We start from the raw sequence: 12,698 nt of genomic DNA, 5'->3' as shown, positions 1-12,698 counted from the left end.
AAAAAGAAATAACAGGAAAGTATTACTCAACCACAAATTCCAGGCACACCAAGGCTGTGTGAGTCGTTTTTCCTTTTGTCTTGCTCTGATCTAAACAGCTTTAAAAAATCTTTCCCCCTCTCTCTCTTTTTCCCCTGCTTTAAGCCCTCCCCAATCACACCCCTCTTTCACAGGTTTGCTATCAGAGCCCTGCTGGATGAGTTTAGAAATTCTGAACTGGTGACTGCTGGCTGAGGGTACACAGGCAGCATAAAAACCTAAAAACCCTAAAATAACAAGTATGCTCCAGCTAACAGAAGTCTCTAGAGGCAGGGACGCATGGTCAGAAAACAGCCCATTCAGCAGGTCCTGGATGGTACCGATCCTAACCTGGGGGTGTCCACAAGCAGAACAGATCAGATTCCAGATGATCAATTATGAGAATCAAAAAAAGAGCTTCTGTCATCTGACAGTCTCCACAACGAAATTACGTTGCCAAGTGATTCCACTGATCTACATCAGGACGTAACTTCTCCAGTTCTTCCCTGATGGAGGACTCTTAATGTACAACTAAATACTGTCAGTATCTATTAAGACTACTAAAGTGCACTCTGTAAATGGACAGAATGAAAGAATACCAAGGAAAATTTTACATGTTCAATATATTAAACCTGATGCCAAGCACACTGTGCTGCAAGATTCCCCAGCAGTCCTTTCTCTTCTACTCACAGCTCCCTTTCTCTCTCCCATCCGGTTCAACACACCTGGGCCAAAAGGCTCTTGAGACAGCAGGAAGTGTCTGGAGCAGATCCGGAAACCTTCCAGTTACTGGTTCTTATCCTGTCGGCTAAGCCCCTTTCCCTAGGAAATCCCCCAGCACTTTAGGTTCACGCTGAGCTATTGTTTCAGAGTTAGATTACCAAATTCCTAACTTTACGAGGACAGGAGGAGGTTTTCTATCCAACAAAATGACTATATGACTATAGCCAAGGCACACCGGGCTGGAACTGTTCACCTAACTTGTGAAACTAAAGAAATCTGAAGCAGCCTAAAGGTTTTTGTGCTAGGGAAAATGGCAAGTTAAATGGTAAAGCATAAAGGTAATATACTCAAGTCCCCAAGATTGCAAACACCTCTTAAAACACACACACAAATCCACAGAGGTTTACTTACATTGAATCTTAAAACACCAGCTCATCACCAAAAAAGTTGATTGTGAACACAAAATGCTTAAACCAAGCTATACATCATAGAACTTAAAAGTGAACCAACATATTGTCTGACCAAAAGAAAAAAAAGCCCTTCAGCTCAAAGAGGGAGTAGAACCCTTTGGAACAGACTGCTCCTTGTTATGGACATTCTGATCTGCTAAGAGTAAAAATAAAACAGGAAGCCAGCAGCCTGGGGAACAAGATTTCCTGTCACCAACAGCAACAGCCCAAGAACCAAGAGAATCAGCTGTTTGCTCCTAACTTTGAACCTCCCTTGAATAGTCACTGTATGGCAGCTGTGCCTATCTTTGGGGTGCAGAGGTGTTTCCTGAATATTTGTCTACTGTCTAAGGAAATAATTTTCATTCTGTTCCTCAGCTAAGTTCCCCTTTGATTCAACAGATTTTCTAATCCAAACTCTGGACTTTCCCTTCCAGTCTAATGATTCTCCTCTTTTACATAATGTAAAGGGTACTGGGTACTAACATGCAGCTTCAGTAACTAACTCAAACTGAGAAAGAGTTTAGAGCAGAAAGGGAGACAAGGGGTCACAAATAAAAGAAGCTCACAGGGCTGTGCACCCTCTGGATGCCCCCAGATTCCCCAAATCCAAGCTCGCCAGAAGAGCCAGAAATTCAGGGTGCAGCCAGAGATGACTGGAAATAGCCACTATGGCCCCCTCCTTTAGCAATCATTTCAGAACTTGTTCCAGCATCTTAGAGGAGCTACAGGAGCCAGATCCCCCTGAAATTCTGTGTCAAATGGCTACTGACAGGGCATTCCAGACATTCTCTTTGGACACCTAATGGAAACTGGATTCCAAATAGCTAGGTAAATGTCAGATGGGGATGAAACTGGGGAAGCCACTCATAACACCTTGGTACTTTAGCATTTATGTTTTCCCAAGTTCCTTGGGTAAGAAGACACAAATGGAGTCAACCCTGTGTCATCTGGAGGTGGAGGGGGGGGCCAAGTTTTCAATACCAAGATAGCTAGCTACGTCTTGCCAAAAAAACCCCAGCTCCCACATCAAGCTAGAGTAATCAAAAAATTACAGTATTCAATATCCATCAAGACAAAAGAATTAGAAAAGTGAATCTGCTACTAAAAAAAGTCATTTTACATGTTTCAGAGTCACCAAAGAAAGACAAGAGTCCTTATTAAATGGAATTACCCACATTACTACTCACTTTTCTTCAAAAGTATGGAATTATGCACAATATGAACCAAAATACTAACTTGACCAAGAAAGAAATCCTACATTCCAGTGAAGATAAACTTGGAAATTCAAGCAAAGGCTCTTGACTCAACTCAGCTTTAAGTTGTGGAGTTGAGACATACTTGGGTTAGTGCCCTGAGTCTTGACACCTTACTAGCTGTGTGATCTTGGGCAATTTTCCTAGAGACATTAAATAATGTAACATATATAAAATGTCCACTACAGGGCTAAGAAAAAAAGGTAGTTATTTTTAGTTCAATAGACCTGAGGCAAATCCTCCTGTAAAGTCAATTTTATTCATTGACAAATGTTTTGAAACACTTTTAACAATGGACATATTATGTAGTAGAACGCAGTGTTCACATAAATTTAAAGATGAAACCCTAGACATCAATGAAATTTGTGAGTTCTGTTTCTGGAGGCTGCTCCCAGCCATGCTGTTGGGCCTCTTGAAGAACATACATTCTCTCTCCTCTACTCTTTTACAATGGGTTCCTCATCTGAAGCACAGAATAGAGAAAAGGACTAGAGTGACTGCTTTCTCCATTCTCATCAAGAGTGTAAACAACTAGCACCATTCCAGATGCACTGGAGAGAAGCTAATGCATTATATACAATGGATACCTAATGGCATTAGGGCTTAATGTTCTCATGGGAATCCAGTTGAGAAAAACTCCTCGATCATCAGCCGTCATTTAGTGGGAAATCCGTGGAGCACTGGGTGCTGAGGAACTACTAAATTAACGAAGTGACATGGTCAAATCTGCATTTTTAGACAAATCATTCTACAAGAAGTAGGAAGTTGTATTTGCACAGAAGACTGGAGGTAAGAAGACCAGTTGGGAAACTCTTCCCAGGATGAGGAGACGATAGAATGGAGAGGCCCACCACAGCTAGCAAATAAGAACTGGGAAACCACAGACAGGCTGTGAGGGTGAGTCCAATCCTTCAGCCCTATCTGTTCTGTACAAAGTGATAAAATGTATGTTTCTTTATTAAACATATTATGAGGGAGTTCCCTGGTTGCCTAGTGGTTAGGATTTGGTGCTGTCACTGCTGTGGCCTTGTTGCAATCCCTGATCAGGAAACTGAGATCTTGCCATTTATAAAAATTGTTTTAAAATAAAAGTACTATGAAAAGAACTAAATGCTAGTGCCAGTAATGAAGGGACAGTGAAGAAAACGAAGAAAGTAGTCATTCTTAGCTAGAACAAGTAGTTTTGGACACATGCAAAGTGGAATGTCCTGTCTTTATAGAATCAGTAGAAGTTCTTTTTCAGTTATACTTTACTTTGATTAGAAAAATTATACACTATAGTGATATTTGCTAATTTGGGGGTTTGAGAAGGTCTTACCTTCAGGGATGTTACATAGGAGAGGAATTAAATTAGAACCATTGAGAAGATAAAAGTTATAGGGATGTAGATTTCAATTAAGTTAGTTCCTTTTAATTAGAGCTGTCCTATATTAGAATGGGTTCTCTTCAGAGGTGATAAGTTCCCCAGTATCATCCCCTGGATACCAGCTATTAGGCATGCTGGGGGAGAGATTCCTAGACTGTAAGAAGATGATATGGCGAGGTCAGACTGGATGACTGATACAATGCCCTCTAAATCAAAGATGATATAATTCTGACTCTGGGCTTCAGTTTCTTCATTTGCAAAATAAAAGGACTAAGCCAAGATCTTTAAGAATTTCTAAAATTCTTGGAGCTTTACGCAGTGGCAGTATTGTAGCCAATGAGGTTTATCCGAGGCACGATTATTGCTAATTGAAGACTCTAAAATTCTTGGATTTGCTGGACTTTGGCGACCTGATGTGAAGAACTGACTTATTTGAAAAGATCCTGACACTGGGAAAGATTGAGGGCTGGAGGAGAAGGGAACAACAGAGGGTGAGATGGTTGGATGGCATCACTGACTCAACAGACCTGAGTCTGAGTAAACTCCAGGAGTTGGTGATGGACAGGGAGGCCTGGCGTGCTGCATGCCACGGGGTCACAAAGAGTCAGACACAACTGAGCGACTGAACTGAACTGAAAGCTGCCATAACCTCTGCTTGGCCAACAGTCACTTGCATTTTGAACATAAGGCCAGGGGAGGTCTAGGTACTGTAAAGATGGATGGATCATGTCCATGAATCAAACTCTTCTATAGATCCAGAATGGTAAAAAGGACATTCCAGATAGTGCCCTGGGGTTAAGTTAATTACACTCGGGGAGCCTCCCAAGCCAATCTGGATGTTGGCTACCCAAAGATGAAAAAAAAGGGGGGGGGGTTTTTTTTTTTTTAGACCAGTTACAGACATCCAGTCAGACTCAGCAGCAACCCCCATCTTCACCCCCCAGCTATTTTCAGCTTAAGGGACTTGAGAATGAGTCAGAATAAATCAAAGACTTCAACCATCCCCTCCAACCCATGGCTTGGAATACACTGACCAGTCTGGACTGCCAGTACCATGATGGGATTCCTGCTTTGAACTGGAAACTGGATGAGGTGTTCTCTGAGGTCCCTTCACAACAGTAAGACTCTACAAGTCTGTATGTTTGAAGTTATCATGGGGTATTTATATATCACATTTGGCCAGTCTTAAGGTAAAAGGAGACTCTGACATGTACCCTACACTCTGAACTCTCAACTCTGCTCCCGACAAGCCTGGAGCAGGAGTGGGGTGAAGTAGGTGAGAGGGACGAATCTGGAAGCTGGAATAAGGTAATAAAGGAAGAGTGCATGTGACGGGGAAGATGCACTCATCTGTACTCTACACTTTGAATTCCTATTAACAGCAGGACAAAAAACAGATGACTGCTCATTCTGGCAATGACATGTATTACTAGCTGTTTATTATAAATAAATGAACGATGCTTCATTTAGAGCCATGGTCACTGATAACACCTGCAGATTTCTATGGTCACATCCCAAAGCAAGTATATCTGAGCTACAGCAATAACTATAACAACAGAAATGCTTCTCAAGGCAGTTCCTCTTTGAAACATACCCTCAAAATGCTGATCAGCAGTAGCATGGGATGAGAACATGTGGGGATATTGTATGTGTGGCAATTAGTACTTCTGCTTTTCACTTCAGCATTTCCCACTGTTCTATAGTTAACAGCATTTTGGATAGGGGCATATGAGAAGCGCCTTGCTTTGTAGACTAGTTTCCTCTTTCAGGAGGTAAATTTCTTTATGATAAAGAATATGCATTCCACAGTGGTTCACGAATCTCAACTGAAAAGTCAAACAATCACTTGATTTCAAAATAAAACACAACACTCAGGTTTACTGTAATCTAAGTTGGTCCATCAAAATATTTAAAGAAGTATAAATTTACTGTTGCATATAGCAGTTCCTCACTATCATGCAACAATCCCAAGGAGAATTGTCTCTTTATAGACTTAGGCACCTACCACTTCCTGTTGAAATACAGGGTGGGGCTGAAGCTACAAATATAACCAGACTCTCTCCAAACACAAGAAATTACTGACAAATCAGTTTAGGTCACCAGAGTAATGTTCAAAAAAGCTGGCAAGATAAATGGAACTCCAAGAGTGTACAAAGAAAGTATCTGACTGGGAGAACCAAGAATAAAAGCTTACCTGTGATCTAAAACCAGGAGAAATGACCAATTTCATAAATGAATGACACCAGCTATGGACCTACCTTCAATAAATGTAAAGTTCCTTCTTGTCCTAATTTGGTTTTGGGAAAGGAATCCAGGAGAACAGATTTCTAAACTACAGTATCTTACTCCTTGAACATACTGTACATCTATCAAGGACCACTCACACCTGGCAATTTCATAACTTTCTATTATCTTTTAGGGGCAATACCATCTTTTTTCTTCTATTACTCTTCAGGCTTTAATCATAGCTTTGTTCTTAAAGCTAAAATCGGGAGCTAATAACTTCAACCTGCAAAACTGGTTTCTTCTAGTATCAACTATTCCACAGAAAACTGCCTTTTTTGGTTGGTTTTTGTTTTGGGGTTTGTTTTGTTTTGATTATTACTGTATAGCTGCTTTACAATGCTGTGTTAGCTTCTGCTGTACCGCAAAGTAAATCAGTTACACGTATACATATATCCCCTCTTCCCTGGATTTCCTTAGGTCACCACAGAGCACTGAGTAGAATTCCCTGTGCTAATAGTTGGTTCTCATTAGTTTATCTATTTTATACATAGTAGTGTATATATGCCTATCCCAATCCATCCCCAATCCCACTTCCCCTTGGAAGCCGTATGTTTGTTCTCTACATCTGTACAATACCTGGAGAAAACCGTAATTCAAGAAGATACAAGCACCCCCAATGTCCACTGCAGCACTATTTACAATAGCTAGGACATGGAAGCCACCTGAATGTCCATCAACAGAGGAATGGGGAAAGAAGATGCTGTAAATATATACAATGGATTATGATTACTCAGCCATAAAAAGGAATGAAATTGTGCCATTTGCAGAGATGTGGATGGATCTAGAGACTGACATATAGAGTGAAGTAAGTCAGAAAGAGAAAATCAAATATCATATATTAACACATATATGCAGAATCTGGAAAAATGGTAAAGATAAACTTATTTGCAAAGGAGAAATAAAAAACTGCTTTTCAAATGGCCAAAATTAAGCTCTGTTTTAAAGTAAGATCCATCTGGTTGTCCAAAAGAAAATACACTTAAAATTGTGCACTGGAAACCACTTAAAACTGTGAGTCGGGTTCTAGTTCTTAGTCTAATGATGACTAGCAATTGGAGAAAAACTTTCAATTCATCTTTCCAGTTCAGCTGTGAGCTGCACTAAAAAAAATGCTTGAGAGGTGCTATATGAAACTGAGATTTTGTTTACAAAATATTCCTAGCTCCAAAGAGATTTATTCACATAAAATATTTCCTGTATCTGCATCTTTGCCTAAGTTCCTAGTTATGAATCCATTTAAATTACACAGGGTCTGCATGGTTATCACTGATAACTTCAATAACAGACACAAAGTTCATTTTACTCTCCCAGTCTTAATTCCAATTTCTAGCAAAACTTAAATTCATCAGAATGGAATGGTCTGAAATACTCCAAACCATCCATATAAAAGGTCTTACTTTTGATCCAGCAATTACACTCCTGGATATTTATCCAAAGAAACAAAAACACTAGCTTGAAAAGATACCTACACCTCCATGTTCACTGCAGCGTTATTTACAACAGCCAAGACACGGAAGCGACCCAAGTGCTAATCACGAGATGACTAGATAAAGAAGACATGGTATACACACACACACACACACACACACACGTACACACTGGAATATCACTCATCCACAAAAAAGGAATGAAAACCTTTGGGACTGATCTATACACACTACTGTATATCATATAGGAAACTAATAAGAACCTAGTGTGTAGCACAGGGAACTCTACTCAATACTTTGTAATAGTCCATACGGGAACAGAGTCTGAAAAAGAGTGGACAGGGACTTCCCTGGTAGTCCAGCAGCTAGGACTCAGGCTCCCAATGCCGTAGGCACCCGATCAATCCCTGGTCAGGGAACTAGATCCCACATGGTGCAACTAAGAGTTCGCATATCACAACCACAAGATCTCACATGTCACAACTACAGATCAAACACACCATGTACCTCAACTAAGACCCAATGCAGCCAAAAAAATAAACATTTTAAAAAATTAAAATAAAAAAATAGAGTGGATCTGTATGTGTGTAACTGATTCACTGTGCTGTATAGCAGAAACTAAAACAACACTGTAAATCAACTACAGTAAAAGTGCTCCCCCTCGAAGCAGAATGAAATCTTGCCATTTGCAACAACACGGATGGACCTAGAGGGTATTATGCTAAGTGCAATGTCAGACAGAGAAAGACAAATACTGTATGATTTCACTTATATATGGAATCTAAAAACGAAACGAACAAACACAACAGAAGTGGGTTCCCTGGTGGCCTAGCGGTTAGGAGTTGGTGCTTTCAGAGCTGCCGCGTGTGTGTGTGCGTGTGTGCTCAGTCACTCAGTCACGTCTGTTTGCAATCCCACTGACTGTAGCCCGCCAGACTCCTCTGTCCATGGAATTTTCCAGACAAGAACACAGGAGGGGGTTGCCATTTCCTACTCCAGGAGATCTTCCCAGCCCAGCAATCGAACTCGAGTCTTTAGAGTCTCCTGCACTGGCAGGTGGATTCTTCACCACTGGGCCACCTGGGAAGAAGACTGGGATTCAACTGCTGGTTAGGGAACTGAGATCCCTTAAGTAAACAGAATTATGATACAGAGAACAAAGCAGGTGGTTGCCAGAGGACAGGGGGAAAGAAAGAAATAGGTGAAGGAGATTAAGATGTATAAACTTCCAGTTGCAAAATAAACAAGTCAGGGGTATGAAATGTACAGTATGGGAAATACAGTCAGTAACTATGATATGTATTTGTATTGTAACATATCTTAACTAGACTTATCCTTGGTGATCATTTTGAAATGTTTCAAAACACCAAATCATATACTGTATAATAGGAACTAACACAGAGTTGCAGGTCAATTATACTTCAAAAATAAACTCATGGAAAAAGAGATCAATTTTATAGCTATCAGATGCAGGGGGAGGGGAACTGGATGAAGGTGGCAGGTATAAACTTCATTATAAGATAAATAAGTGACAGGGATATAATGCACAACATGATAAATATAATTAACACTGATGTATGTTATATACAAAAATTGTTAAGAGTGTAAATCCTAAGAGTTTTCAACAAACAAATTTTTTTCTATTTCTTTAGTTCTGTTATCTATATGGAATGATGGATGTGAGTAAAACCATTACGCTGCACACCTTAAGCATATACAGTGCTGTGTGCCAACTATATCTCAATAAAACTGGAAAAATAAATGGGGGCTCACTTTTACTCTGAGTGCATGCATGCTACATTGCTTCAGTCGTGTCTGACTCTATGACCCTACAGACTGGAGCCCACCAGGCTCCTCTGTCCACGGAATTCTCCAGGCAAGAATACTGGAGTGGATTGCCATGCCCTTCTCCAGGGGATCTTTCCAACCCACGGACTGAACCCACATCTCTTCCGTATCTTGCATTGGCAGATGGGTTCTTTACCATTGGCATCACTATGAGTAAGTGAGGAAACCTTATTCCTGTCATTTGTGGGTACTCAAGTACCAGATTTCTTTCAGCTATAGTCATCAAATGAGCATTAAATTCACACAGGAGTTTAACATGAAAAACAACTCAACTGCTCTGGGACAAAGAAACCTCACAAAACAAAACCTCGTGCTCGCTTCAGCAGCGCATATACTAAAATTGGAGCGATACAGAGAAGATAAGCATGGCCCCTGTGCAAGGATGACATGCAAATTCATGAAGCGCTCCATATTTTTTAGGAATAAAACTACCATATGACCCAGCAATCCCACTCCTAGGCATATACCCTGAGGAAACCAAAAATGAAAGACACATGCATCCCACTGTTCATTGCAGCACTACTTACAATAGTTAGAACATGGAAGCAACTTAGATGTCCATCGACAGATGAATGGATAAAGAAGTTGTGGTACATATACACAAAGGAATGTTACTCAGCCATAAAAAGGAATGTATCTGAGTCAGTTCTGATGAGGTAGATGAACCTAGAACCTATTATACAAAGTGAAGTCAGTCAGAAAGAGTCAGAAAGAGAAAGATAAATATCATATTTTAACACATATATACGGAATCTAGAAGAATGGTACTGAAGAACTTATTTATAGGGCAGCAATGAAGAAACAGAGAATAGATTTATGGACATGGGGAGAGGGGAGGAAAGGGTGAGATGTATGGAAAAAGTAACATGGAAACTTACATTACCATATGCAAAATAGATAGTCAATGGGAATTTGCTGTATGGCTCAGGGATCTCAAACAGGGACTATGTATCAACCTAGAAGGGTGGAATGGGGAGGGAAATGGGGGGGGAGGTTCAAAAGGAAGGGGACATACGTATACCTATGGCTGATATGGACTTCCTTGGTGGCTCAGATAGTAACGCATCTGCCTATAATGCAGGAGATCCGGGTTTGACCCCTGGGTCGGGAAGATCCCCTGGAGAAGGAACCGACTCCAGTATTCTTGCCTGGAAAATCCCATGGACGGAGGAGCCTGGTAGGCTACAGTCCGTGGGGTCACAAACAGTCAGACACACCTGAGCAACTTCACTTTCACTTTCTTTCATGGCTGACTCATGTTGAGGTTTGACAGAAAACAACAAAATGCTGTAAAGCATTTATCTTTCAACAAAAAAATAGATTAAAAAACCCCAAAACCTCAACAAATCACTGCACAAGATTATTAGAAATGTGTCAATAACTCACACAAGCCCTTATAAAGTATTCTATTTTTTAAAAAGTTTTCTTTATTTACAGGCAACGACAGAAATGAGTGATCTCCGGTTGGTGGTGGCCAAAAAACTGAGATGAGGATAGATACAAAAGGCATTCCTCTCCAAGTACCTGGGCTTGAATACCCGGGAGGAAGCCTAACCTGGACATGTGCTACCATATAGGAACACAAAGTTGTTTTTTATGGGAGAATGTCTAGTTCCCAGTTTACTATCTCACCCAGGGATAGAGAAAATGGGGCTAGGCTGTAACCCTTCTTTCCTGGTTCCTGTAAATAGTAGTCTACTGCACTTGGTTAAGCTCCCTACAGACAAGACACTGGAGCACCCACTGGTGGATGAGATACTGAAGCAAGTTTGAAAATGAGGAAGGACATAATCAGGATGGAACCGTACATTAGGCACTGAGTAGGTCTCATTTCATCCTGCTGGCTCTCTAGCCATGCATTTAATCTCTATGATGCTTCTCTTCATATTTCAAGCAACCCTCCGTAGTAACTACTCCCTCTCTGGGATGAAAAGGCCGAAAAAGAAGCCAGTTCCACACAAATGAGAAAGGCCAGGGGGGGAAAGGTTACAGAGTAACAACAAAAAAGGAAATTCAGCAAAATGTTTTGCTGACAGCTCAAGGCGATACACAAACACACTGTGTGGTCATGGGGTAGACGGAGCAGTAGTCCTGGATGTGACTGGTAACACGCCAGCGTAAGTGGGAGAGAGACCTGCCATCTCAGGTGCATCTGTACACCAGCGAGTGGAATTACGAAGCACACTGCCATGAGATTTCATATCAACTATTCTATCCTGCCAGCTGTAACAAGAATTCATTGCTGAAAAAGTGTCACACACTCATCTGTCACCAAAGGCCAAGCTGCCAGCAACTAAGAGCAGCAAAGGGCAGCTGTACATCTTCCTCTCACAAGGTCTATCCACCACTCAAAACGTGGGATTTATAAGGAAAAGTCCCTGAACAGCGGGAAAAGCACGTGTCCATTTCTTTTCTTTCTATCCTCAGTTTACTAGGTTACCAAAGCCCTCAAAAGAGCTAATAAGCAGTGATGTAGAGCAGCAAGAGCATGGGCGTTAGAGAAAGAGGTGTGGATTTCACCCACTACTGCCGAACTTCAGTTCTGGGACGTTGGCAAGCAGGACTCTCCCTGTCTGTTTCCTAACCTGTTAAAACTAGTAAAATGATCCTTAGTTTTTAAGGTTGTTGTGCATAAAAATGAAATAATGCATGTATAAAATACTTAACATAGTACCTGGTACAGAATAATCACAATAACAGTAGCAATGACTGTAGCAGTAACAGTAGTCCCTGCAGCAGCAGTGGTGACAGAAATACTAATTCTGCACCTATCTAGCGGTCAGCTCTGGCATATAGCTAAAAATGTGGTTCTCTTAACCAGTAAACACTCCTTTAATAAGTTTTGGGTTGCATTAATTGCTAACTACTAATTATAGTACCCTTATCAATCAGTGAATATTTATCAAGTAGACGCTAGATGACACAAAGAAATGTAAAATTCTTCCCATGACTCCAAGAGCTTATAATTTGAGGAGACAGATAAAACACAGGTAAGTAACAACACAGTAAACAGAAGTTATCTAACGAATGATGTAGTCGATTATGACAAAAGAAGGGATGAGAAGATCACTTTCAACTGAACAGAATTCCTGGAATAAAGACCAGAACTGGGCAGGATTTGGATTTAAAGAATAAAGAAGGGAAGTTTTCTAGGTGAGGGTAATATAAGTAGAAGACTTGAATTCTACCATGAGTATTTACGGAAAAGTCACAACTCTAATGGGTTTTTACGGTATTTCATGAAATTTAAGATGCATGATTATTCCAGAGATGTTAAAATATGGGGAAAATATACATCTCAGAATTAATGAAACATAATATTTCT

General features: G+C 40.5%; 1 protein-coding gene, 1 non-coding gene and 1 pseudogene across 5 annotated transcripts in view; 2 read left to right on the top strand and 1 right to left on the bottom strand.

The window, feature by feature from the left end:
- Nucleotides 1-12,698, bottom strand: part of WASF2 (WASP family member 2) — a 73,876-nt gene that overhangs the window by 20,366 nt on the left and 40,812 nt on the right. The window contains exon 1 of one of the 4 annotated variants that reach the window (XM_052658341.1): nt 1,153-1,268. The exons of the other annotated variants lie outside the window; for them this stretch is intronic. The gene's annotated coding sequence lies outside the window, so the exon portion shown is untranslated. Of the gene's footprint in view, nt 1-1,152; nt 1,269-12,698 lie in introns of those variants that run through there. 4 annotated transcript variants of the gene reach the window in all.
- LOC128044098 (uncharacterized) lies at nt 4,120-4,273 on the top strand (annotated as a pseudogene).
- Nucleotides 9,684-9,790, top strand: LOC128044123 (U6 spliceosomal RNA). The gene has a single exon (XR_008199091.1). It is a non-coding gene; the product is annotated as a U6 spliceosomal RNA (small nuclear RNA).

This window comes from Budorcas taxicolor, chromosome 2, assembly GCF_023091745.1.
Source record: "Budorcas taxicolor isolate Tak-1 chromosome 2, Takin1.1, whole genome shotgun sequence".
Taxonomy (NCBI): Eukaryota; Metazoa; Chordata; class Mammalia; order Artiodactyla; family Bovidae; genus Budorcas; species Budorcas taxicolor.
Note: the sequence above shows the minus strand (reverse complement) of the source record. Positions and strands in the feature narration are given on the sequence as shown.